This window comes from Budorcas taxicolor, chromosome 11, assembly GCF_023091745.1.
Source record: "Budorcas taxicolor isolate Tak-1 chromosome 11, Takin1.1, whole genome shotgun sequence".
Taxonomy (NCBI): domain Eukaryota; kingdom Metazoa; phylum Chordata; class Mammalia; order Artiodactyla; family Bovidae; genus Budorcas; species Budorcas taxicolor.
The window spans coordinates 132,130,196-132,156,160 of record NC_068920.1 but is presented as its reverse complement, the minus strand read 5'-3'; the positions used below and the strand labels follow the sequence as shown (position 1 = coordinate 132,156,160).

The 25,965-nt window shown below is 44.1% G+C and overlaps 1 protein-coding gene across 2 annotated transcripts in view; it reads left to right on the top strand.

Moving 5' to 3' along the window:
• The first annotated feature begins 19,533 nt into the window (after positions 1-19,533).
• Positions 19,534-25,965, top strand: part of MAPRE3 (microtubule associated protein RP/EB family member 3) — a 55,263-nt gene continuing 48,831 nt past the window's right edge. The window contains exon 1 of one of the 2 annotated variants that reach the window (XM_052648404.1): positions 19,534-19,680. The gene's annotated coding sequence lies outside the window, so the exon portion shown is untranslated. The remainder of the gene's footprint in view (positions 19,681-25,965) is intronic. The other variant, XM_052648403.1, reaches the window with a different exon arrangement.

Here is a 25,965-nt window from a genome sequence, read left to right as displayed (position 1 = left end):
CAAAGAAGAGGGAGTTTGGTGGGGGGACCTTTTCTTCCATAGTGGCTGGGGCGAGGCTTTAGCCACTAAAAAAAAGGCCAAAAAACTCAGCTTTGGTTCTTCACTTGTGTTGCGTGGCAGATGGCAGTTCACTGGGAGGCCTGAACAGAGTTTGAAGATTAAAAAACTGCTGAATGCTTCCCTGGTGGTCCAGTGGTTAAGACTGCACTTCCACTGCAAGAGTCACAGGCTTGATCCCTGGTCAGGGAAGTTCCACATGCCTTGCAGTCTGGTCAAAAAAAAAAAAAAAAAAAGTTGACAGATGGGAGCCTCAGTGACCCAACAGCTAATAGTCAGTCCTTTCTCCTGGTGGGAACAAAACCAAGTTTTCTGGTGCTAAATTTCCAAGACAAGGGTGAGTTGAGTTATCTGAAACAGGAATAGTTAGATGAAGATATTAGATACAAAAAGAGGGTAGGAGAGTGGGGTTGGACTAGGCTTTCCCCACCCACCATTGGTCACTTGTTTTCTTGGCTACCATTTTGGAACACCATAGCCTACTCTCCATGTTGGAACCATGGACTCACAAAATCACATTTCAAAGGATTATACAAGGCCAATGTGTCTTTGAGGAATTAGGGCTGCTCTCCGGCTCCACTGAGAGCCCACTGTGCCCTCAAACCCTTTGCATCACAGCTAACTCGGGCAGAGATTGGGGGGTTATTCTGATCAAACGCTTTCACACTAGTGAGTGAGTGAAATTATTGCTACCAGTACCATGGGGTCATGGGTGCATGCTAGGTCACTTCTTCAGTCATGCCTGACTCTTTGTGACCCTATGCGCTGTAGCCCACCAGGCTCCTCTGTCCATGGGATTCTCCAGGCAAGAATACTGGAGTGGGTTGCCATGCCCTCCTCCAGGGTATCTTCCTGACCCAGGGATCGAACCCAGGTCTCCTATCTCCTGCAATGGCAGGCGGGTTCTTTACCACTAGTGCCACCTGGGAAGCCCACTATGGAGTCGCTTGTACTTATTTCTTAGCCTCCAAAATAAAGCCTTAATGAGGGAATTTTAGGTACAATAGGGAAACAGTTGTCTGCAGGGGAACTTTCACAGCTCTCCTGCAAATAAGGTAGCCCATGGCCTAAAGCCCATTAACACTACAGTTAATAATGAGGTGTTCTGTGCGTGAAAGTTCTACTGGCACTTCTGAGCCAGATGGAAACACCATTGTCTGATTTGTGAAGGAAGCTGAGTTGCTGGGATGGTACTAAGCCAAAATGTCTGTTTCCTCATAACATGGGAGCACACCAGAATGTGATTAAACACCAAAAATCCCTCGTGTAAGTGTTTGAATGAAAAATGGCATGGCCGCACATTCGGCAGACCATGTGCATGGTATCAGGTAATTCATAGAGAAAAAAAATAAAACAAGATACCAGGAAGACACTGGTCTCCTTTGTATGCAGTTGTGGAAAAACAAAAGACCACAGATTCAGACTTTAAAATAAGGCTTGGTCCTTTATAAGAATCTGCACTTGAGGGAACCTGAACCAGCCAGCAGTCAAGCAACTGCTGCTGCTAAGTTGCTTCAGTCGTGTCCGACTCTGTGTGACCCTATAGACGGCAGCCCACCAGGCTCCCCTGTCCCTGGGATTCTCCAGGCAAGAACACTGGAGTGGGTTGCCATTTCCTTCTCCAATGCATGAAAGTGAAAAGTGAAAGTGAAGTCGTGAAGTCGTGTCTGACTCTTAGTGACCCCATGGACTGCAGCCTACCAGGCTCGTCCATCCCTGGGATCTTCCAGGCAAGAGTACTGGAGTGGGGTGCCATTGCCTTCTCTGAGTCAAGCAACAGTCACCCTCAAAATGCTTAACTCCAATTACAGGTTGACTTTTAGATACAGGTACAACCTAACACTAAGAATTGCCTTGCAGTTAGTGAAGGAGGAAGTCTCATGACACCTGAGGCAAAGAAGAAACCTCACAACACACCAGGAGGGTAGACCTCATTGTCCTAAGTTAATAAAAGGTTATTTGATAGCTGCTAATAACACCTTTGAAAGGGTTCTTAGTGTTTTTCCAGTAAAGCATTAATGGATCTAACATTTGTTGATACTTGATACATCTTACAAAGATGGAAGCTGATTTCTTCACTTGCCTACCTTCATATATTTACAAACCACACATTTATACCTAGAGGGATCTTGTCCAGGTTTGCCCAAACAATCCTGTTTTAAGTTTATTGCCCCCAGAATAATTCTTAACAGCGCCCTCTTTCACTTTCAAATATGTCTTGGTTTGGACAATAAATTGTATGGTCACCTTACATATACCTATACATTAGGCTATTAAAATGCTTGTCATGAGTCAAATGTTTTTCTATCACCGAAAGATGGGGGACAGGGCAAGGAAAATGGGTCCTTTTTCATGAGTGAGGACCAGGGTTTCCTATGACAAGCCCTGAGGCTCCACACAGCCTTGGAGACCTCACGAGACCTCAGTGGCTGAGGCTATAACAGAGGGTGAAGCCTTGGGGGCACCTTCCTAAGCTTTTCAGTTTCGCTTATAGAATTTATTATTCTATTAAAGGCTGTAAGCCTACCAAATTTTATCATTTACTTTTAAGGGGGCTTTGATTCAATTCATAAACTTAAATACTTTACAATATTTTAAACTACATTTAAAATTCTACTTCCTTTCTAAGTACCTTTCCCAAGTATTTAATGATTATTTTACCAATTTAATATACTGATAAATATAGTGAGCTTAGAGGTTTATTAGATATTTCTCTGCCAAGCATAAACATAGTAAGATTTCTGTAAGTCTATAACTCTTAAGTCTTATGTTACACATTTTAAGTTAGTTCTGGGGCACTCACTCTAATAAGCCAAAATTTCTCTTACAAGTACATAAACTACCAAATATGTGCAGATCTCTTTTTTTTAATTGAAGTATAGTTGATTTAAAATGCTGTTTTAGTTTCAGGTGCACAGTACAGTGACGTATGAGTGTCCAGATATCATCAAGACATTTCTAAAGAATGGAACTAATGCTTCAAGAGCTAGCAAGAGAAAGGCACTAGCTGCACACAAAGAATTGGACATCAAATGTCCGTCACCTGGTTTGTCAACAAAATACTAGAAGATGGAAGATCATGGAGTATGTTTTCTAACTTTTGAGGGAAAATAATTTCCAACCTAGAATTCTGCACACAGTCGATCTGTCAACCAAGTATCTGTGAAAAGTCATTTTCAGTTCACTTGCTCAGTCGTGTCTGACTGTTTGCAACCCCATGGACTGCAGCACGCCAGGCCTCCCTGTCCATCACCAACTCTCAGAGTTTACTCAAACTCTTGTCCATTGAGTCGGTGATGCCATCCAACCATCTCATCCTCTGTCATCCCCTTCTCCTCCTGCCCTCAATCTTTCCCAGCATCAGGGTCTGTTCAAATGAGTCAGCTCTTTGCATCAGGTGGCCAAAATATTGAAGTTTCAGCTTCAACATCAGTCCTTCTAGTGAACACTCAGGACTGATTTCCTTTAAGATGGACTGGTTGGATCGCCTTGCAGTCCAAGGGACTCTCAAGAGTCTTCAACACCACAGTTCAAAAGCATCAGTTCTTTGGCACTCAGCTTTCTTCACAGTCCAACCCTCACATCCATACATGACTAGACATGACTACTGGAAAAACCATAACCTTGACTAGACAGACCTTTGTTGGCAAAGTAATTGTCTCTACTTTTTAATATACTGTCTAGGTTGGTCATAACTTTCCTTCCAAGGAGTAAGCGTCTTTTTATTTCATGGCTGCAATCACCATCTGCAGTGATTTTGGAGCCCCCAAAAATAAAGTCTGCCACTGTTTCCACTGTTTCCCCATCTATTTGCCATGAAGTGATGGGACCAGATGCCATAATCTTTGTTTTCTGAATGTTGAGCTTTAAGCCAACTTTTCACTCTCCTCTTTCACTTTCATCAAGAGGCTCTTTAGTTCTTCACCTTCCGCCATAAGGGTGGTGTCATCTGCATATCTGAGGTTACTGATATTTCTCCCGCCAATCTTGATTCCAGCTTGTGCTTCATCCAGCCCAGCGTTTCTCATGATGTACTCTGCATGTAAGTTAAATAAGCACGGTGACAATATACAGCCTTGACATACTCCTTTTCCTATTTGGAACCAGTCTGTTGTTCCATGTCCAGTTCTAACTGTTGCTTCCTGACCTGCATACAGGTTTCTCAAGAGGCAGGTCAGGTGGTCTGGTATTCCCATCTCCTTCAGAATTTTCCACAGTTGATTGTGATCCACACAGTCAAAGCCTTTGGCATAGTCGATAAAGCAGAAATAGATGTTTTTCTGGAACTCTCTTGCTTTTCCGATGATCCAGCGGATGTTGGCAATTTAATCTCCGGTTCCTCTGCCTTTTCTAAAACCAGCTTGAACGTCTGGAAGTTCACGGTTCACGTACTGTTGAAGCCTGGCTTGGAGAATTTTTAGCATTACTTTACTAGTGTGTGAGATGAGTGCAATTGTGGGGTAGTTTGAGCATTCTTTGGCATTGCCTTTCTTATGCATTTTCAGTCATGCAAGACTGAAAATTTTGACCTTCTTTGTACCACTTTTTTGGGAATCTATTTAAGGCTGCATCCCAACATAGGAAACTGCAGTTAAAAAAAAAAAAACAGAAAGACATGGGATAAAGGGAACAGGAGATTCAGCATAAGTAAGAGGATCAGGAATGGTGTAGAGGGAAACCCCTGGAAGACAGCTGGGCAGCAGCCTGGAGGACAGTTGGACCTGAGGAAGGAGTCCTGAGTAAATCCTGACCAGGAAGCTAGAAAAGCCATTGGGGAGACTTCCCTGGTGGTCCAGTGGCTAAGGCTACATGCTCCCAAGGCAGGAAGCCCAGGGTTTGATGACTGGCCAGGGAACAACCAAGATCCAGTGCAGCCCAATAAAATAAATATTTTTTTTTAAGCCAGTTAGTCCTTTATTTGCTCTTTCGTAATAATATGCTATAAATACTTAGCTGAAAGAGGTTCTCAAAACAACCAGAAATACTGCCTTACTCTTGATAAAAGAGAACTGAAGAAGGAAAGATGATTTGCAAAAATGAATGAATTATGGATTCTCTGAGTTTAGGGATTCTTTACACACATCTAATTTAACCTCTGCAGAAATTTCTACCACATCCTTGGCAGATCGTCTAGCCCAGGAACCAGGACATTTAGTCCAGGGACAGAGACCTCCCTTCCCCAGGCATCCTCTCCTAGTCCCCCAGAGCTCTGTTTGTTCAGTATGACTTCCTTAATTGAAACTGAATTCTGTCTCTTGGCAACTCATGCCTTTTGCCCTAGCTCTTGCCTCTGGAGGCACAAAGACAAATAGCCACCTCATTCACGTACCAGCTCTTTCTCTATGTGCACTTCAACATGGGCTCCACCCTGCTCACCCGCTCGTGTTTCCTCTAAGCCGATAGTTCTCCAACGTCAGCTTTGCATCAAAGTCACTTAAGTGGGGACTTCCTGGAGGTTCAGAGGCTAAGACTCCATGTTTCCAAAGCAGGAGGCCCAGGTTTGATCCTTGGTGGGGAACTTAGATCCCTCATGCTGCACCTTAGAGTTTGCATGCTGAAACAAAGGTCTAAGATCCCATGTGCCACAATTAAGACCCAGCACAGACAGATAAATAATTTAAATAATAAAATTTTAAAAAAAGAAAGACTCACCTGGAGGACTTATTTAAATGAAGCCCAGTGGACCCCACCCCCACAGCTTCTGACTCAGTAGGTCTGCTGTGGGGACAAAGAATTTGTCTTATAAAACAAAGACTCCCCGGAGACTGCAAGGAACAACCTGGGAGGCAGAGGGCCCTGGAGAAGTACAGCCCTAAGAAGTGATCTCCTTTAGAGAGTGAGTGCCTTCAGTTCCTGGGGGGCCAGAGCAGCAGCCATCCACTGAAAATGCCAGGAAGATATTTGTTACCCTGCCGCTTGCCACTGCTCTACTGGCCTCCTCTTCTACCCTGTCTCTGCCTTGTTTGGCCTTTCTCTGCTTTCCAAGGTTCTGGATCCCTGGCCACAGTACTACCCATAAAGGCCTCCAGGTGGCGCTTTAAGCTTATCAGTGCCTGCTTCTTTGGTTTACGGCACCAAGATTGACCTAACCTAATATGCAGAGAGTGTCTGTACATCATGCAAAATGCTGAGCTGGATGAATCACAAGCTGGAATCAAGATTGCCAGGAAAAATATCAACAACCTCAGATATGCAGATGATACCACTCTAATGGCAGAAAGTGAAGAGGAGCTAAAGAGACTCTTGATGAGGGTGAAAGAGGAGAGTGAAAAAGCTGGCTTAAAACTCAACATTCAAAAAGCTAAGATCATGGCATTTCGTCCCATCACTTCACGGCAAATAGAAGGGGGAAAAGTACAAGCAGTGACAGATTTTATTTTCTTGGGCTCCAAAATCACTGCAGATGGTGACAGCTATGAAATTAAAAGACGTTTGCTCCTTGGAAGGAAAGCTATGACAAAACTAGACAGCGTATTAAAAAGTAGAGATATCACTTTGCTGACAAAGGTCTGTATAGTCAAAGCTGTGGTTTTTCCAGTAGTCAAGAATGGGTGTGAGAGCTGGATTATAAAGAAGTCTGAGCACCGAAGAACTGATCCCCCACATTTCAGTGGTGCTGGAGAAGACTCTTGAGAGTCTTTTCTCCCTGGGACTGCAGGGAGAAAAAACCAGTCATTCCTAAAGGAAATGAACCCTGAATATTCATTGAAAGGACTGATGCTGAAGCTGAAGCTCCAATACTTTAGCCACCTGATGTGAAGAGCCAACTTATTGGAAAAGGCCCTGATGCTGGGAAAGACAGGAGAAAGGAGAAAGGGGCAGAAGAGGATGAGATGGTTAGATAGCATTACCAATTCAATGGACATGAATTTGAGCTCTGGGAAATAATGAAAGACAGGGGAGCCTGGATTGCTGCAGTCTATGGGGTCTCAAAGGGTCGAACAAGACTTAGCAACTGAAGAACAACAAGAGACCTAAGAAAGGCCAATGTGTCCACGTCACTGTGGCCTCAACCCCAGCCCCCAGAGCAGCTCGGGACTAGGTCAACCTTGAGAGTGAGTGAGGGGCCACAGCAACCCTTCTGCTATCAGGAGAACCCCTGGGGAAGTTGTCCCTTTCAAAACCAATCTCAAGGTTTAGGTTAAAGTTGCAAGTTTTAACAAAAATACAGGATGCTCAGTGAAATCTGAATTTCAGATAGCAAATCATTTTTAGAAATTTTGCATATAGATATATCTCATATAGTGTCTGTGGCATACTTACACTGAAAAGTTATTTGTTGTTTGTCTGAAATTCAAATTTAACTAGGCATCTTATATTCATCTGGCAAGGCTAGGTTTACTTTCGTGAGTTTTAGATTTTTTATGCGATGCAGGCCTATGGGGTATCTGCCAGGCATGTGTTAGATACAAAAATGAACCAAGTGCAGCTTCTGCATTTAGAGATTAATTTGAGGAAAATATATATTGATAAATAATTATAGTACAGTAGGCTTAGGAAGCATGGGATAATAGACATTTGGGTTTTAGTTGTTGTCTTTAGCTCAAGCTCTGCTTCTGATGTTCACTAGCTATGTGATCTTAGGCAAGTTAGTTAACTTTTCTGGGTCTCTATTGGTTATTGTAAAAATGGAAATGATACCAACCTCAGGGGATGACCAGGGCAGTTATAGGAAATGGTACACATCTCATGCCTGGCTATAGTAGCAGCTAAATAAATGTTAATTTCCCCTTTATAAAAAAGAAATGCCATGTGTGTGAGAGAGAGAGAGACAAATAAAAGTACCAGCAAAGAGCTTTACTTGTTTTGGGAAGGTCTTTACAAAGAATATAACACTTCTTTGTTTTTTTGGCTGTGCTGAGTCTTCGTTGCTGCGTGCAGGCTTTCTCTAGCTGCGGTGAACGGGGGCTACTCTCTAGTTATGGTGCATGGATTTCTCATTGTGGTGGCTTCTTCTGTTGCAGATCAAGGTCTTCAGCCCGCTTCAGTAGACGTGGCATACCGGCTTAGCTGCTCAGAGGCATGTGGAATCCTGCCAGACCAGGGATCAAACTAGTGTGCCCGGTATTGGCAGGCAGATTTTCAACCACTGGACTACCAGGGAAGTCCACACTTCACTTTTTATATAAAAATAATAATAGATACTGTTTATTGAATGCCCACAACATGGTAAGCACTGTACCAAGCACCTGACAAACAAGATCCCATCTAATCCTTATGTTAAGTCCCTGAGGTTTTTACTGTTATTATCCCTACTTTACAGATGAAGAAACTGAGTTAAATAGCTTGCCGTAGAGTTATGAGTGATAGATTTAGTATTTCATCAACTCAAGTTCTTGTAGCTTCCAAAGCATGCCCTAATCTCTGTCTAACGCTTCCTTTCCACAACTCGGCCTTTGACATTTGAGGAGGGGATCTCTACAAGGAGAAGCTGGATTTGTGTCCATCGAGCTGCAGAAACGGGATGCAGATGCAAACGCTGCGGCAGACAAAAGAGTGAGTCCTGGGAGACACACGCAGTTCTATGTTCATTGCAGCACTGTTTACAACAGCCAGGACGTGGAAGCAACCTACTAATAAGTGTCTATCGACAGAGGAATGGATAAAGAAGACGTAACACATACGTATATATATAGATATATGTATATGTGTATATATACATACACACACATATTGAATAGGAAATGGCAACCCACCCCACTATTCTTGCCTGGACAATTCCACAGACAGAGGACACTGGCGGGTTATAGTCCAAAGGATTGCAAAGAGTCAGACACAACTGAGTGCACACACACACACAATATATTACTCAGCCATGAAAGAATGAAATAATGCTATTTGCAGCTACATGGATGGACCTAGAGATTATCGTACTGAGTGAAGTAAGTCAGACAGAGAAAGAGAAATATCATATGGTATTGGTCATACGTGGAGTCTAAAATATGACACAGATAAACTTATCTACAACACAGAAATAGAGTTACAGATATAGACAACACACTTATTGTAACCAGGGGGCAAGTGAAGGAAGGGATAAGTTGGGAGATTGGGATTGACATATACACACTACTGTATACAAAACAGATAACTAATAAGGATCTACTGTATAGCATAGGGCACTCTACTCAATATTCTGTAGTGGTCTATATGGGAAAAGAGCGGATATATGTATATGTATAACTGATTCACTTTGCTGTACACTTGAAAGTAACACAAGATTGTGAATCAACTACACTCCAATAAAAAAAAAATTAAGAAGAAAAACTGTTGGATCCAAGTTAATCCAAGCCTTTATCACCCACCTGATCATCATGGTGGCATTTTCCACAAAAGCAGGGTGACATCTTGCAATCTAAGCCACTGATCTAAAGGTGGTATTTATTCTGGATAGAGTGGGTCATTAATGTTCACAAGAGGTTTATCTTAAGACCTTTGCAAGTTCTAAATTTGTATATTTGACCTTATATGATGTAACAGAATATAACTGAGGGGAGAATCAAATGACCTCTTGAACAGAATAAGAGTTTGGTTACTATTGATAGTTACCGTTTATTGGGTATTTACTGTGTTTTGAGTACTGCCGGCCATTTTTCATATGTTATCTCATTTAACCATCACAATTACAAATGAGAAAAACCATGGCCCAAGGTCACATCAAAAAGGAATTATTGGACCCAAGGCTTGTGCAGCTCCAGCAGGGAGAAGGGTTACATTCACTCTCTAGATAAGGTCACAAGGTCACCTGCTTCAAGTCTCGAGATTAAAATTCATTCCTTAACAAAATTACACACTGCTTCCATGAGCCCCTTGTACATTTTAAAGCCATGTCAAGGGTTTCCTATATCTGGGCATCAGTCCTACTTGAATGCCCTATTCCACTTTTGTGTGCTAATTCGCTTCAGTCATGTCCGACTCTTTGCAACCCCATGAACTGTAGCCCACCAGGCTCCTCTGTCCCTGGGATTCTCCAGGCAAGAATACTGGAGTGGATACACAAAAATAAACTCAAAATGGATTAAAGATCTAAACGTTAAGACCAGAAACTATAAAACTCCTAGAGGAGAACATTGGCAAAACACTCTCTGACATAAATCACAGCAGGATCCTCTATGACCCACCTCCCAGGATATTGGAAATAAAAGCAAAAATAAACAAATGGGACCTAATTAAAATTAAAAGTTTCTGCACAACAAAGGAAACTATAAGCAAGGTGAAAAGACAGACTTCAGAATGGAAGAAAATAATAGCAAATGAAGCAACTGACAAAGAATTAATATCAAAAATATACAAGCAACTCTTGCAGCTCAATTCGAGAAAAGTAAACGACCCAATCAAAAAATGGGCCAAAGAACTAAATAGACATTTCTCCAAAGAAGACATACAGATGGCTAACAAACACATGAAAAGATGCTCAACATCACTCATTACCAGAGAAATGCAAATCAAAACCACAGTGAGGTACCATTTCACGCCAGTCAGAATGGCTGCTATCAAAAAGTCTACAAGCAATAAATGCTGGAGAGGGTGTGGAGAAAAGGGAACCCTCTTACGCTGTTGATGGGAATGCAAACTAGTACAGCCACTATGGAGAACAGTGTGACGATTCCTTAAAAAACTGGAAATAGAACTGCCATACAACCCAGCAATTCCACTGCTGGGCATACACACCAAGGAAACCAGAATTGAAAGAGGCACATGTACCCCAATGTTCATCGCAGCATTGTTTATAATAGCCAGGACATGGAAGCAACCTAGATGTCCATCAGCAGACGAATGGATAAGAAAGCTGTGATACATATACACAATGGAGTATTACTCAGCCATTAAAAAGAATACATTTGAATCAGTTCTCATGAGGTGGATGAAACTGGAGCCTATTATACAGAGTGACCAGTGCATTTTCTTGGCAAAACTCTATTAGCCTTTGCCCTGCTTCATTCCATATTCCAAGGCCAAATTTGCCTGTTACTCCAGGTGTTTCTTGACTTCCTACTTTTGCATTCCAGTCCCCTATAATGAAAAGGACATCTTTTTTGGATGTTAGTTCTAAAAAGTCTTGTAGGTCTTCATAGAACTGTTCAACTTCAGCTTCTTCAGTGTTACTGGTTGGGGCATAGACTTGGATTACCGTTATATTCAATGGTTTGCCTTGGAAATGAACGGAGATCATTCTGTCGTTTTGGAGATTGCATCCACGTACTGTATTTCGGACTCTTTTGTTGACCATGATGGCTACTCCATTTCTTCTGAGGGATTCCTGCCGCAGTAGTAGATATAATGGTCATCTGAGTTAAATTCACCCATTCCAGTCCATTTTAGTTCCCTGATTCCTAGAATGTCAACGTTCACTCTTGCCATCTCTTGTTTGACCACTTCCAATTTGCCTTGATTCATGGACCTGACATTCCAGGTTCCTATGCAATATTGCTCTTTACAGCATCAGACCTTGCTTCTATCACCAGTCACATCCACAGCTGGGTATTGTTTTTTCTTTGGCTCCATCCCTTCATTCTTTCTGGAGTTATTTCTCCATTGATCTCCAGTAGCATATTGGGCACCTACTGACCTGGGGAGTTCCTCTTTCAGTATCCTATCACTTTGCCTTTTCATACTGTTCATGGGGTTCTCAAGGCAAGAATACTGAAGTGGTTTGCCATTCCCTTCTCCAGTGGACCACATTCTGTTATCAAAAGAATTGATGCTTTTGAACTGTGGTGTTGGAGAAGACTCTTGAGAGTCCCTTGGACTGCAAGGAGATCCAACCAGTCCATTCTGAAGGAGATCAGCCCTGGGATTTCTTTGGAAGGAATGATGCTAAAGCTGAAACTCCAGTACTTTGGCCACCTCATGTGAAGAGTTGACTCATTGGAAAAGACTCTGATGCTGGGAGGGATTGGGAGCAGGAGGAGAAGGGGACGACCGAGGATGAGATGGCTGGATGGCATCACTGACTCGATGGATGTGAGTCTGAGTGAACTCCAGGAGTTGGTGATGGACAGGGAGGCCTGGCGTGCTGCGATTCATGGGGTCGCAAAGAGTCAGACACGACTGAGCAACTGAACTGAACTGAACTGATACGGAGTGAAGTAAGCCAGAAAGAAAAACACCAATACAGTATACTAACGCATATATATGGAATTTAGAAAGATGGTATTGATAACCCTGTATGCGAGACAGCAAAAGAGACACAGATGTATAGAACAGTCTTCTGGACTCTGTGGGAGAGGGAGAGGGTGGGATGATTTGGGAGAATGGCATTGAAACATGTCTAATATCATATGTGAAGTGAATCACCAGTCCAGGTTCAATGCGTTATACAGGGTGCTCAGGGCTGGTGCACTGGGACAACCCAGAGAGATGGTATGGGGAGGAAGGTGGGAGGGGGGTTCAGGATGGGGAACACCTGTACACCCGTGGCAGATTCATGTTGATGTATGGCAAAATCAATACAATATTGTAAAGTAATTAGCCTCCAATTAAAATAAATAAATTTATATTAAAAAAAAAAGAATACTGGAGTGAGTTGCCATTTCCTTCTCCAGGGGATCTTCCTGACCCAAAGATCAGAACCGCATCTCTTAACATCGCCTGCATTGGCAGGTGGGTTCTTTACCACTAGAGCCACCTGGGGAGTGAAAGTGAAAGTGGCTTAGTCGTGTCATACTCTTTGTGACCCCCATGGACTGTATAGTATACCTGGGAAGTGTCAGAAGAATAATGAACACTGGTGGTAACCATGACCAGCATCACCGCTCCTCTCTGCGCCTACTTCACAAACAGGGCAGGCCTGCAAGTGCCAATTTAAAATCTAGCTCCCCCACCAGCCAGAGTCGATCCACTCTCTCAGACTCCCTCTACCACCTGGCTTCCCCAGTCACCCTGGTCAAAGTACAAAAGGTCAAGTTGTTTTTCACTTGCTTGGCTGTTTCAGTCCCATGTGAAGTGCTGAGAATACAAAGGTAAATAAGATATGGTCTCTGAGAGTGAGGACCTTCAGCAAGGAGATTTGTGAACAAGCCTGATAACATAAGGTGATGAGGGGCCATGACAAAGAAAGTACCTGGTACCAAAAATAACAGATCAGTTGTCTGGACGAGGTCCCTGACAGTGTCACAGAGGAGATGACACTACAGCTGGTCTTGGTGAATGAGTGGGACTTCACAGAATGAAGGGCAAGGGAGATTCCAAGTAGGATGGCCCCCATAACACTGGCTTGACTGTGAAACAGAACTGCTTTCTTGAACAACTGCAAGTCCTTGATCTTTGGGGCTGACATGTATGGTGGGAAGTAATGAGGTTGAGGGCACCAGAGGAGTGGAAAATGAAGTGGAAATGGTTAGTACGGGCCAGATTATAATAGAGCTTCTCCACCATGTGAAAAAGTCTGAACTTTTATCCTTCAAGCCAGTGTTTCTCAAACTTTCCTCTAACGTACCACCCCATAAGGCAGATTGGGGAGTTCAGGCTTAGAGGTGCCTTGAGTTCAAACTCTCTTTAAACGTCTTATCTTTAAAAGTATGTGATTCTTGCATTCTACTTCATCGTATGTCTGTTTTTAAAATATTTTAAAATGTTGTCCCAAATCTGTAAATAAAATATAAGCTTGAGGAAGACATAACTATTCTACAGCTCCTCATTCTGTTTCTTTACAAGACTCTCCCATGCCCAGGAGTTGCTTCAGCCAGTTTGAGAAGGGCAGCCATAGGGATTTAAGCAGAGGAGTTATGTTGGTAAGATTTCTCTTCTAGAAAGAGACTTTTAGCAGTGGTGTTGAGGATGGATCGAAGTGGGAGACACTAGAGGCATAAAGACCAGGTGGAGGCTCTGCAGTAACCCAAGCAAGAGATGGTAAAGGTGATGGAGATTAATAAGGGGAACAGAAATGAGTCATTTTTAAATGAAATCAGGGCTGCCCTTGTGGTTCAGAAGTTAAGACTTCATACTTCCATTGCAGGGGCACAGGTTCAATACCTGGTCAGAAACTAAGATCCCACATGCAGTGCAGTGCAGCTAAAAAAGAATATATATATACATATACACGTACCTGTGAAAGTGCTGCACTCCATATGTCAGCAAACTTGGAAAACTCAGCAGTGGCCACAGGACTGGAAAAGGTCAGTTTTCATTCCAGTCCCAAAGAAAGGCAATGCCAAAGAATGCTCAAACTACCACACAATTACACTCATCTCACATGCTAGTAAAGTAATGCTCAAAATTCTCCAAGCCAGGCTTCAACAGTACATGAACCGTGAACTTCAGATGTTCAAGCTGGTTTTAGAAAAGGCAGAGGAACCAGAGATCATCCGCTGGATCATCGAAAAAGCAAGAGAGTTCCAGAATAAGATCTATTTCTGCTTTATTGACTATGCCAAAGCCTTTGACAGTGTGGATCACAATAAACTGTGGAAAATCCTGAAAGAGATGGGAATACCAGACCACCTGACCTGCCTCTTGAGAAACCTGTATGCAGGTCAGGAAGCAACAGTTAGAACTGGACATGGAACAACAGACTGGTTCCAAATAGGAAAAGGAGTATGTCAAGGCTATATATTGTCACCGTGCTTATTTAACTTATATGCAGAGTACATCAGGAGAAATGTTGGGCTGGATGAAGCACAAGCTGGAATCAAGATTGCTGGGAGAAATATCAATAACCTCAGATATGCAGATGACACCACCCTTATGGCATAAAGTGAGAAAGAACTAAAGAGCCTCTTGATGAAAGTGAAAGAGGAGAGTGAAAAAGTTGGCTTAATACTCAACATTCAGAAAACAAAGATTATGGCATCTGGTCCCATCACTTAATGGCAAGTAGATGGTGAAACAGTGGAAACAGTGGCTGACTATTTTTCTGGGCTCCAAAATCACTGCAGATGGTGACTGCAGCCATGAAATTAAAAGACGCTTACTCCTTGGAAGGAAAGTTATGACCAACCTAGACAGTATATTAAAAAGCAGAGACATTACTTTGCCAACAAAGGTCTGTCTAGTTAAGGCTATGGTTTTTCCAGTAGTCATGTATGGATGTGAGAGTTGGACTATAAAGAAAGCTGAGTGCAGAAGAATGGATGCTTTTGAACTGTGGTGTTGGAGAAGACTCTTGAGAGTCCCTTGGACTGCAAAGAGATCCAACTAGTCCATCCTAAAGGAGATAGTTCTGGTTATTCATTGGAAGGACTGATGTTGAAGCTGAAACTCCAATCGCTTGGCCACCTGATGGGAAGAGCTGACTCATTTGAAAAGCTGACTCCCTGATGCTGAGAAAGATTGAGGGCAGGAGGAGAAGGGGATGACAGAGGATGAGATGGTTGGATGGCATCACCAACTCAATGGACATGAGTTTGGGTAAACTCCGGGAGTTGGTGATGGACAGGGAGGCCTGGCGTGCTGCGATTCATGGGGTCACAAGAGCCGGACACGACTGAGTGACTGAATTGAACTGAACTGATATATACTGAACTGATATATATAATAATAGAATTAATAGTATTGGAAAATGGTCCTGGTGTAGGGAATCAAGGAGAAGATGTGGGTTAAGACCACCCTCAGGTTTTTCTCGGATAGCGATGTCATTAACAATAATAGGGAATATATGAAAATTGGGTTTTTGAGGGAGGAAGGGTAAATAATTGTAACTTAAGCCCACTGAGTTTGAGATGCCTGTGGGACACAGGGTTGGAGGTGTCTAGAAGGCAATTACATATACAGTTCTCACAGCTGGAAGGGCTGATGGGGATGGAGATACAAATTCAGAAGTCACAGGAATATCTGAAGCCATTCAGGAAGTATGTATAGAGGAAGGAGAAAAGGAAATGAGATGGGAATTCCAAGGATGGTTAAGGGCAGATTTAGGGAGCAAGGAAGAACGGAAAAAGGAAAGAAATGTCAAAAAGTCAAGAGGACTCACGACGCCCTGGTGAATGGCCAATTCCAGGGCTGAGGAGGGAAAGTACAAGATGAGCCTGGAACATCTTGTGCCCGAAAGCAAGGGAATGTTCAAAGAATGCTGGGGACAAATCCAAAGGATACAGGAGCCAACTTGCATTTCTTCCATTAGACAAATCTGTGACAAATTCAACATCAAAACACATAAGAAGAAAGGATTGTAATCCACTGGGGGAAACAAGTCCCTGTCGACACTTATGTAAATAAATGAATGGGAGTGGGTCTGAGCCCTAAACCAGAAACTGGCAACGTGTGTCCACTGGATTCCAGAATCGCTAGGAACTAGTAACTGCTGTGTGTGCCGTCTGCTTTTCTCCTTTTTGAAATGATAATGTCCATAGCAATGGACGTTATCCTATGTCTGTGCCACTAGTGTATGCTGGGGACATTAAGGCAGATGATGTTTCTCTTTACTTCACAGGTTTTCAAATCAAGGGGACTGGTACTCAAGGAGCGATACCAAGAACTGGACCTGAAGAGCCATACCCACACTGAGCCCTGAGTTAGATGATGAGATCCTGGACTTCAAGTTGGTACTGTCATGGAATGAGACGTGGGGGTCTTGAGGCAAGTGATGAGTGTATTTTGCATTGAGCGGGGTGTTAATTCTTGTCATCAGATGGTAGGGTGTGGCAGGTTGCATTTTCCAAAGATGATTCAACAATATCGCTCATCAACATGCTCTTATCATGTGACTTGAACATTGCTTCCATTGAGAGATAGGGTTTATGTTCTCTTTCTTTATTATTAGATAGATACAGTAGAAGTGATGTCTGAGGCTAGGTTGTAAAAAGGGATGCAGCTTTTCTCTCACTATAATATTCACCCTCAAAACGTACAGCTACCAAATATGCAGGGAGAAAGCTAGCTCCGAGACAGTATGGAGAGGGTTGTCTAGCCAGTCCCCTTTTGTTTAAGTTCCAGCCGCCATCTGGACTGTAACTACATGAGAAACCCTGAGCCAGAACCACCCAGCTGAGCCCTTCCTGAATTCCCGCCCCACAAAGAGATAATGAAACAGTTGTTGTTTTAAACTGCTAAATTAAAGTGATTTGTTTTTCAGCAATGGATAACTGCTGGCACATGGTAAAAATGTGGAGAATCTGGGTGAAGGGTATGCAGAAATTGTAGAATGGTCCTTTATCCCATGTGTGATGAATCGGTGGGGTTACCAGAATCACAATCTCTTCTTAGGATTACTCAGGACCATCTGTACCACCCAAGTCCACACCTACAACCATAGGGATGAGCTGGAGCTTCAGAATGGAGAAACAAAATAAACTTAGTCTGAAAATTTCTCCTTTTTTTTGTGATATCCAGACACCCTATAGACACAGCTAGGAACGGCTTCAAGTCTGCAACTCTGTGGCTAGGAAAAAGTTTTCTCTTTCTAGAACATTTTCCTGTCCAAGTGCCCTGATTTGTCCTGGGAATTACCCTCTACAAGAAACCCTCTCCTTTCTGAGAATTGCCTTGGACGGGCGGAGACAGTCTTGACTCACCATTTGTTGTGTGTCTCTCTTTTACTACTCACTTTGTTTGTAGTCAGCTGCCTTCTCCTTCTCCCCTGAGAAAATGGACTTAGTCAGAGTGCTTTGACACCCATAGTCCTGGGGTAGAATCTCTGGGAATTATACAGGGAGACTCAGAGAAGAATGTTTGCCTATGAATTCTTACTTCTGAGCGATTCGAAGAGAATGCAGCATGTCAACAAGCCCAGCAGAATCCAATGATGTTCACCAAGAGTGCTCAATTTCAGCAGGGTTAGGAATGGCAGAATAGTAAGGCATGAAGAGCTTGCACTGATTATAGAGGGTAATGAGAGTACATTGAGAAGGTCAGTACCATGTGAGAAAAGTTATTTACTGGAAACATTAGGGAGAGTGTAGAAGGGAGACTAGCTACAGGTGAGAAGTCAGGAAATAGAGAATGCCAGTTTCAATTAATAGATGACTAGAGTTTTGGTACGATGATGGAGAGCGAAGGGAGTGAGACAGCAGTGTAACAGTAGCAGTAGAACTTAGAGATTAAATATGTGTAGGACTTCCCTGGTGGTCCAGTGGTTAAGATTCTGCCCTTTCACTGGAGGGGGCATGGGTTTGAGTCCTAGTTAGGTGAGTTCTGCATGCCACACGTTTTGGCCAAAAAAAAAAGAAAAAAAGACTAAATATGTGTAAAGATAAGGAAAATGTTGATGGAGACTCTGAGGCAGTTAGGTCAGAGAAAATAAGGAAGAATATATTTTTTAAAGTTTTATAATCTTTTGATTCCTTTCACCCATTTATTTGGGATCAAAGAAAGTCTTTGAAGAAACTTTGAAGAAAACCTTTGTCTTCACTTGATCAAGTTCCATAAACACTGTTTGTTTCACATTCAGTGCTAGCTGCTGAGGGAGCAGGTGAATAAGACAGAATTCCTGCCCACAAGGGGAACATAGTCTGAATGAAGAGACACATGCAAATGAAGGTCAACACTATAAGATATATGTCATGAAAGGAGGTATGTACAAAATGGGTACAGAGGTGATCTTAAGATACCCATGGGAGTTGGGGCTGAGGGAGGGAGACCCAGAAGTAATTTGCACAAAGAGAACCAAGCTGAGGAAATCACAAACAGGTGAGCATAGGGAGCCTGGGGCAGAGCTCTGGAGGGCAAGGATAGTAGGTATGGACAGGAAGAAGGATCTAGAAGAACTGGAGAGATCCACAAAAACTGACCTAGAACAGGGAATTCAGGAACACCAATGGATATATCAGAGAGGGAGCTAGTTATGAGGGGTAGCATCTAAGCCAGCTAGTAGGCAAGATGAAGAAACAGGAGTCGTTTTTACAAATGCATTGGTAGAGAGACAATAAGCTTGGTAAAAAAAAAAAAAAGTGTGTATAGACGATTTTGTTAGCTCCATTTGGGGGTAAAAGTATTGACTTTCTTCTGAGACGGAAAGGAACGTTTAACACCAGTAAAGGAAAATTGAATTTGAATATTAGAGTAACACACTGCTATTGAAAAGCATAAACCAAAAAGAAAAGAAAAGCATAAACCAAGAGAAGAAAGAAAACCCAGCCTTGGCACTCTCGTGTCGCTGAGAAAGAACTGTTCTCTTTCTCCTTTGCAGTAGCCGTGAGACAGATAAGAATCCGTCATCTGCCTATTAGGAGTCAGGTTTAAGTGCTTGCTCCTTCTGTCCTCAGTTAGAGCGGAGGAATTGTTACCCTGTTGCTAAGGGAAAAGGAAGGGGCTGTTCCCAGTTGCCATGGTGACAAGGTGAGCGCGTTCCCTCGATACCGCCGTAAATTTATGAGACGGTGGCCTCTCCTTGTTGCTGTGGCAACTTAGAAGGACTGTTCTCGTCGCCCCTCACCCCCCATCCCACATCCCGTCGCCGTTGCTAAGACAAGGTGGAGGTACGGGCGCTTCTTCCTTCGCCAACCAGTTGCCTTGGAGACGGCGGGTGCCCTGGCCCCGCCCCGCTCGGACTGACAGCGGCGGCCGCATCGCGCCTGCGCAGTGCTCTCTTCCCCCGCAGTCTCTGTGCGTTGAAGCCGGAGACCGCGGCGGCCTCTACTAGGACCCTCCGCCCCGGAGCCGCCGGCCGGAGCCGCAGCCTCAGCCGCAGTGCTCCCCCCCCCACCGCCTGCCCCCTCCCCCACCGCCTCTGCCGGAGCCACCTCGCGCACTGTGAGTCCGGGCCGAGGCGACCGACGCCGTGGGGCTGAGTCAGCGGGAGGCCCGGGCCCGGGCTGGGGGAGGGGAACCGAGCTGCCCCCTTCGCCTCCCCAACCGCGCCCCCGCGCCCCTCAACCGCATCTCCCCCACGCCCGCGCCTCCCTTCCTCCATCCCGCTCTCCCGGGATCCCCGCGGCCTCGGCGGTCAGGCCTCCCCTTTTCTCCCTCCAGACTCACCTGGGGGTTCTTCCCCGCGAGATGCGGCGCTACCGCACCTCCGCTCTGGACAGATTTCCCCCCCACCAAAAAAAACTGCCTCCCGTTCGCCCTTGTCCCTTCTCCTTACTCTTCTTGGGCTTGACATCTCCGGCCTCCCCGGTTTTCCCCAGTGATATGCCAGAAAAAGAGTGACAAGGGAGAGAGCGAGGGCAGACTTGGGGGAGGGGGGGACGTTGTGCCTGCCCAAACCTCGGGCCCTCAGGTTTCCTACCCACACGCTCCTGACCCGGCGGGCGTGGGGAGGCAGGTCTGGACAGTTCTCTCTGGTTGCTGAGAACGTGTGGGGCTTTCCAGCCCCATCACCGTGATCAGCTACTGTTCAGTGGACACCCGCTGGAGCGCGGTGGCCTTCCGTGGGCTGAGCTCTGGCTTTGGCGGGCGCGGTGGAGAGGGACTGGAGGGAGGGGGGAGAAAGGTTGCGTTTGGGAGCTGAAGTTCCTGCGCTTCCAGTGTGGTGTTGTGAATAAGCATCTTGCAGTACTCTTTAAAATGCTTTCCCCCACTTCATCGGCCCCCAAGTCCCCGCAGTACAACCTGGTGTAATAATGGGAGGTTTGGAAACAGGCCTGATAGCCATAGCAAGTGCTTAACTGTTTGTATGTTGAAGGGTTTGTGGCAGGACTTGATCTTTGATACCTATAACTTCCAAGGGGTAACCAACTGGGTGAGCGTGAGTTTAAGGTAACGTGCAGAGCCGACAAGGAGGAACAGAACTGAGGTTTCTCGCTGGTATAGGTATGAGGCTTGCACTCCCTGCTTGCTGCAGCTGTGAGTCTCTCTGGGGGCTGTCACCTGATAGGGGTTCTAGCATATGTGAACAATTCCCCAGGGTTATGTTTGCTGCCCATCCACCTGCCCATCGTGCATTCCCTGATCTTGGAACAGAGGAGGAGCCCAAATTGTTTTCTTTTTCCCGGAGAATTAAGGCTGAAGTCAGAGTTGGTGCCCATAGCCAAAAGCTCTTAATCAACGTGCCTCAACTCGAAGGCTCGTAACTACTTACTGTGTGTACCTCATTGCCAACTTCCTTTGATTCTTTTTTTTTTTTTTTTGGCTTTAGATTTTAGTGTACTGTCAGAAACTATGTGTAAATATCAGCCAGTTAAATTGTAGAAGCAGCTCAGGTTTTATTGACTTCAGGCTCAAAAAGAGTAGATGGTTCGGTTCTAAAAAATCATGCCGAAGGACACACAGATTTGGGGTTTCTGGCTTGCAAACAGTGAGGAATAACAATTTAGCTCCTTGACTTTGCTCAATCATGGCCTATTGGCAGCCTCCTCAGAACCACTCCCCACCCCCATGCCCATCAGATTAGTTTACAGTAGCAAGGACGGCTGTCGCCCTAGTTTTAAACATAGAGATGAAGTTCAGGAAGACTACTGCCCCCATGTAACAGTGCAGTTTCTTCTGTTCCAAATGCCAGTCTGGGGTTTGGCGGGATGCACCTGCCTGTGGGCTGATGGGAACCACGGGGCCTGAGCGTTACATTCCTTCTGTGTGGTCCTCTCTCTGTCACATAGCTCACCGAAATACCCGGGCAGGGCCGGAGCAGACAGCTGTGCTGGAGAGCTGCTCCTCCTGGGTTGAGTGTATTTTGGGAATCAGTAATATTTACTGGGGTGGAGGGTGGTGAACTAAGAAGCAAGAAAATGTGTTAAGGCTAGATAGATCAGGAGGGTGTGAGTAAAATGTTCCCTTTGCAGTTTGCCGTGGCATAGGACATTTTCAGAGCATCCCAGTGGTTTTTATATGGGTTAATTTGCCTTTGAAATCCATACCAGCATTTTATGAGATAATGATGGAATGCCTTTTAAACTGCTGCTGTTGGGAAACTAATACCTGTGCCTTATACGTTGCCTGTTCAGTTGTCACTGAGTCTAATTGTTAGGATCAAGGAAAGGGACATAATTTGAACCAAATTAGATCTACGTCTATGTGATCTGTGTTGTAGTTTTACAGCACTACATTTCCTTGATTCTAAGACACACCAGCAGTTTACCAGCAGCTTTTAGGTAAATTCATTTAATACTACCAGATCAAAATATATATGTTGAATTTAAGGTGCATCCTAATTTCAGGAACATTAAAATATCTGGGAAGTGGCAAGACTTGAAGGAGGGATTTGCATGTCTTAGAACTGAGAATGGTATTTATAATATTCCTGGGTACATGATTATCTTGAGAACACATGCATTGTGAGGAAGGATTTCCTTAAGTCCTTTCTACTTAGTAAGCCCACCTACTTTTTGGAGTTATGTGTGTAAGATGATTGACTGGAGTTAGGCATGGCAGTTAGCTGTTGAACAGAAGAAAGTTCCAGTGTAGAAATCTAATGCAAGACCTTCATATAGTACCCTCCAGAAGCGGAGCCAACTAACTGGCAGCAAACATCTTATGAGCTATACCTGAAATAGCCAAGTAACATCTCTCAGGAGCTGAACAGAAAGCGTAATTTTTCAAATCAGAATCATCTGATTTGTTTACAGACACATTTGTAAAGATCCTAAGAAACATGTCCTCCTCCCATAGGACATTAGAAGTAGAGAGGACTTCAGATGATTCAGTATTGTCATTTCCAGATTTTGACATGGGACACCAAGAGTTAGTGACTCGCCTGAGGTCACCCAACTAATGTAGAAAGTATGTGAAAACACTTTGTCAACTGTATGCGGCGTGCAAATTAACATTAGTAGTTATTAGTGGCTGAGTCAGGATTAGCACCCAGATTGCCAGTCTAGGGCAATTCTTCAATGCCATGTTACCTCATCCTTCATTTTTAATATTCCAGAGGGTTTTAATAAAAGTAATTTAGTAGTCTGTAATTAGCCCTGTTGACAAGGGCTTGTTTTATTGTCTGAGATGTCACAGAGCCAGGTGAAATTGAGTGTCACACTGTCTAATTATTTATTCTTGCCACCTTAAAAATAATCATTTTCCCTCATGCATTTCCACTTCAAGAAAGTTTTTCCTTCCTTAAATTTGAATCATTTAACATAAAGCAAATGCAAAAGGTGGGTATCTGAAGTCATCTCAGCTTCTTATCCACAAGGCTACTGCTGTATTCCAGGAAACAAGGTGGAGAGGGCTGAAAGGGGGCAGAGAGGAGGCACAAACTGGATTATCTTCCAGCTCCCAGAATGTAACCTTCAGTGGTTCCCGGAAGCCATAGAAATTCTAGTCCCCGGCTTCCCTTGTGGCTCGGTGGTAAATAACCCACCTCCCAATGCAGGAGATTCTGGTTTGATCCCTGGGTCTGGAATATCCTCCAGAGAAGGAAATGGCAACCCACTCCAGTATTCTTGCCTGGAAAATCCCATGGACAGAGGAGCCTGGCAGGCTACAGTCCATGAAGTCACAAAGAGTTGGACGTGACTTAGTGATTAAACAACACCATTCTTGAAGAAGGGAGATGGTCTGGCCTCTGGAAGCAGACAAACCTGAGTTCAAGTCCCAGTCCCACCACTTCCTGGCCGTGTGGCCTTGGGTAACTTACGGACCCTGAGTGCCAGTGTTCTCATCTGCAAGCCTGAAATGATAACCATCTGTTTTACAGGGTGGTTGTGAGGATTAAATGAAAGGAAGTATGTAGAGTACCTGCTTGATAAAGGATAGCAACCATCCGTTTATATTACTGAAGTATAAAATAAAAAATAATGGTTTCAAAATTTTATCAGGACCCAAGTCCATTTTGGACCCTCAATTGAGCAACCCCCCATCTCCCAGCAGCCCTTTCGGTTTGTTTGACATGCACAGAGGGCTTTATCCTGTGAAGACCTGGCACTTGCAGTGTTATTTCAACTGCCAAAATAGGAGTATATGAACTGCCCCTTTGTCTCCATGTATTCAGCTGACCTGGTTATCTGAAAGGCTGGCAGGGTGGGAGCAGTTGAGGAGGAGAGCACAGACTTCGTGTGTTTGTGTGTGTTGTGGGGGCCGTTAGTCCTCCGTTGGGGAGGCCAGTCTGGGGAGGGATCTTAATTTGAAATGGAAAAGCTGCTGAGCTCTCCCTCGTGAGTAAAGCTCGCAGTGGCCTTCATTCAGTTCCTCTGCTCTTAGAGGCGTTGCTTTCATCAGTGACTGTGCTCTGATCAGCTCTGCATCTGGGAGACATGGAGAGCCAGGGAGAGGAACAGTCCATCTTCAGGGGGAGACCGCCTTGCTAGTGAGGAGAGTAAAGAGAGGTCATTTGGGGTAGCACCAGTTCCAGGTAGAGTCAACCACATAATTAGGGAGCCAGGACAAGGTGGAGCGCAAATGAACTTAAATTCCTAAAAAAGTCTCATTTGGAAAGAAAATACTCCTAAATAGGCACGTAAAAACTGAAAATTAAAACACAATAGTTTTTACCTCCAGAAAGTGGAATTTGAAAGTGGAGGAGTGAAAAGGAGACTCAAGGGAGAACTTCTCCTTTTTTCATATATAATTCTATATGTGAATTCTGTCTATATGTGAATTGTCCTTTTTTCATATATAATTCTATATATGAATTCTATGTATATGTGATTTCTCCTTTTTTCGTGTAATTCTATATGTGAATTGTTATAAGAAGCAGGTATACTTTTGTATTGAGGTTGGGAGGAGAAGGGGGTGACAGAGGATGAGATGGTTGGGTGGCATCACCGACTCAATGGACATGAGTTTGAGCAAACTGGGAGATAGTGAAGGACAGGGAAGGAAGCCTGGCATACTGCAGTCCGTGGGGTTGCAAAGAGTCGGACATGACTTAGTGATTGAACAATGAACAACAAAATGCTTTTGTGATTTAATGAAGACCAATAGGGTTGGTAGTGGTTGTTTTCCAGTAGTCACATCTTGGTGTGCAAGAAGCAAATGCCTTTACTTAGAGCCGGCACTGCTTGGGGCAGATAGGGTTAGACTACTTCCTTCCAACTGGCTGAGCTGTTTGTACCAAACCAGGGTCAGGAAGATCCCTGGAGAAGGGAAAGGCTACCCACTCCAGTATTCGGGCCTGGGAAATTCCGTGAACTGTATAGGCCATGGGGTCGCACAGAGTCAGACACGACTGAGCGACTTTCACTTTCAGACTTGTAGGTAAACTCAGGACCTTCCAAAGTGGCTGCTTCCTGGCAGCCCAGTATTCATCACTGACCTCCTACCTCACTGCCTTTTCCTAGTCTTTTCATTCCCTTCTTGAGAATGATCCCTTCCTTCTCTTGAATGGTTGACGTAATCATTGCTATTCTAATATGCTAATTTAACTTTCAACTACTGATGAAAATGGCATCTAACTAGATGACCTTTATGAAAAATCCATGCCCCTTATATCCAGAGAAAAACATGATCTGAAAGGATGCTGCTGCTGCTACTGCTGCTAAGTCACTTCAGTCGTGTCCGACTCTGTGCAACCCCATAGATGGAAGCCCACCAGGCTCCCCCGTCCCTGGGATTCTCCAGGCAAGAACACTGGAGTGGGTTGCCATTTCCTCCTCCAATGCATTAAAGTGAAAAGTGAAAGTGAAGTCGCTTAGTCATGTCAGACTCTTAGCGACCCCATGGACTGCAGCCTACCAGGCTCTTCCGTCCGTGGGAGTTTCCAGGCGAGAGTACTGGAGTGGGCTGCCATTGCCTTCTCCAGATCTGAAAGGATACTTGTACCCCAGTGTTCACTGCAGCACTGTTTACAATAGCCAAGACATGGAAGCAGCCTAAACGTCCATCGGCAGAGGAATGGATAAAGATGTGGTACATTTCTACAATGGACTGTTACTCAGCTATTAAAAAGAATGAAATAATACCACTTGCCATAACATGGATAGACCTAGAGATTGTCATACTGAGTGAAGTGAATCAGATAGAGAAGGAGAAATATTGTATGACATCTTTTATATATGGAATCTAAAAAATGATACAAATGAACTTACTTACAAAACAGAAAGAGACTCACAGACTTAGTATCTTTAACTTATGGTTGCCTGTACACACGGCTATATTTAAGATGGACAACCAATAAGGACCTACTGCATAACACACAGAATTCTGCTCAATGTTATGGGGCAG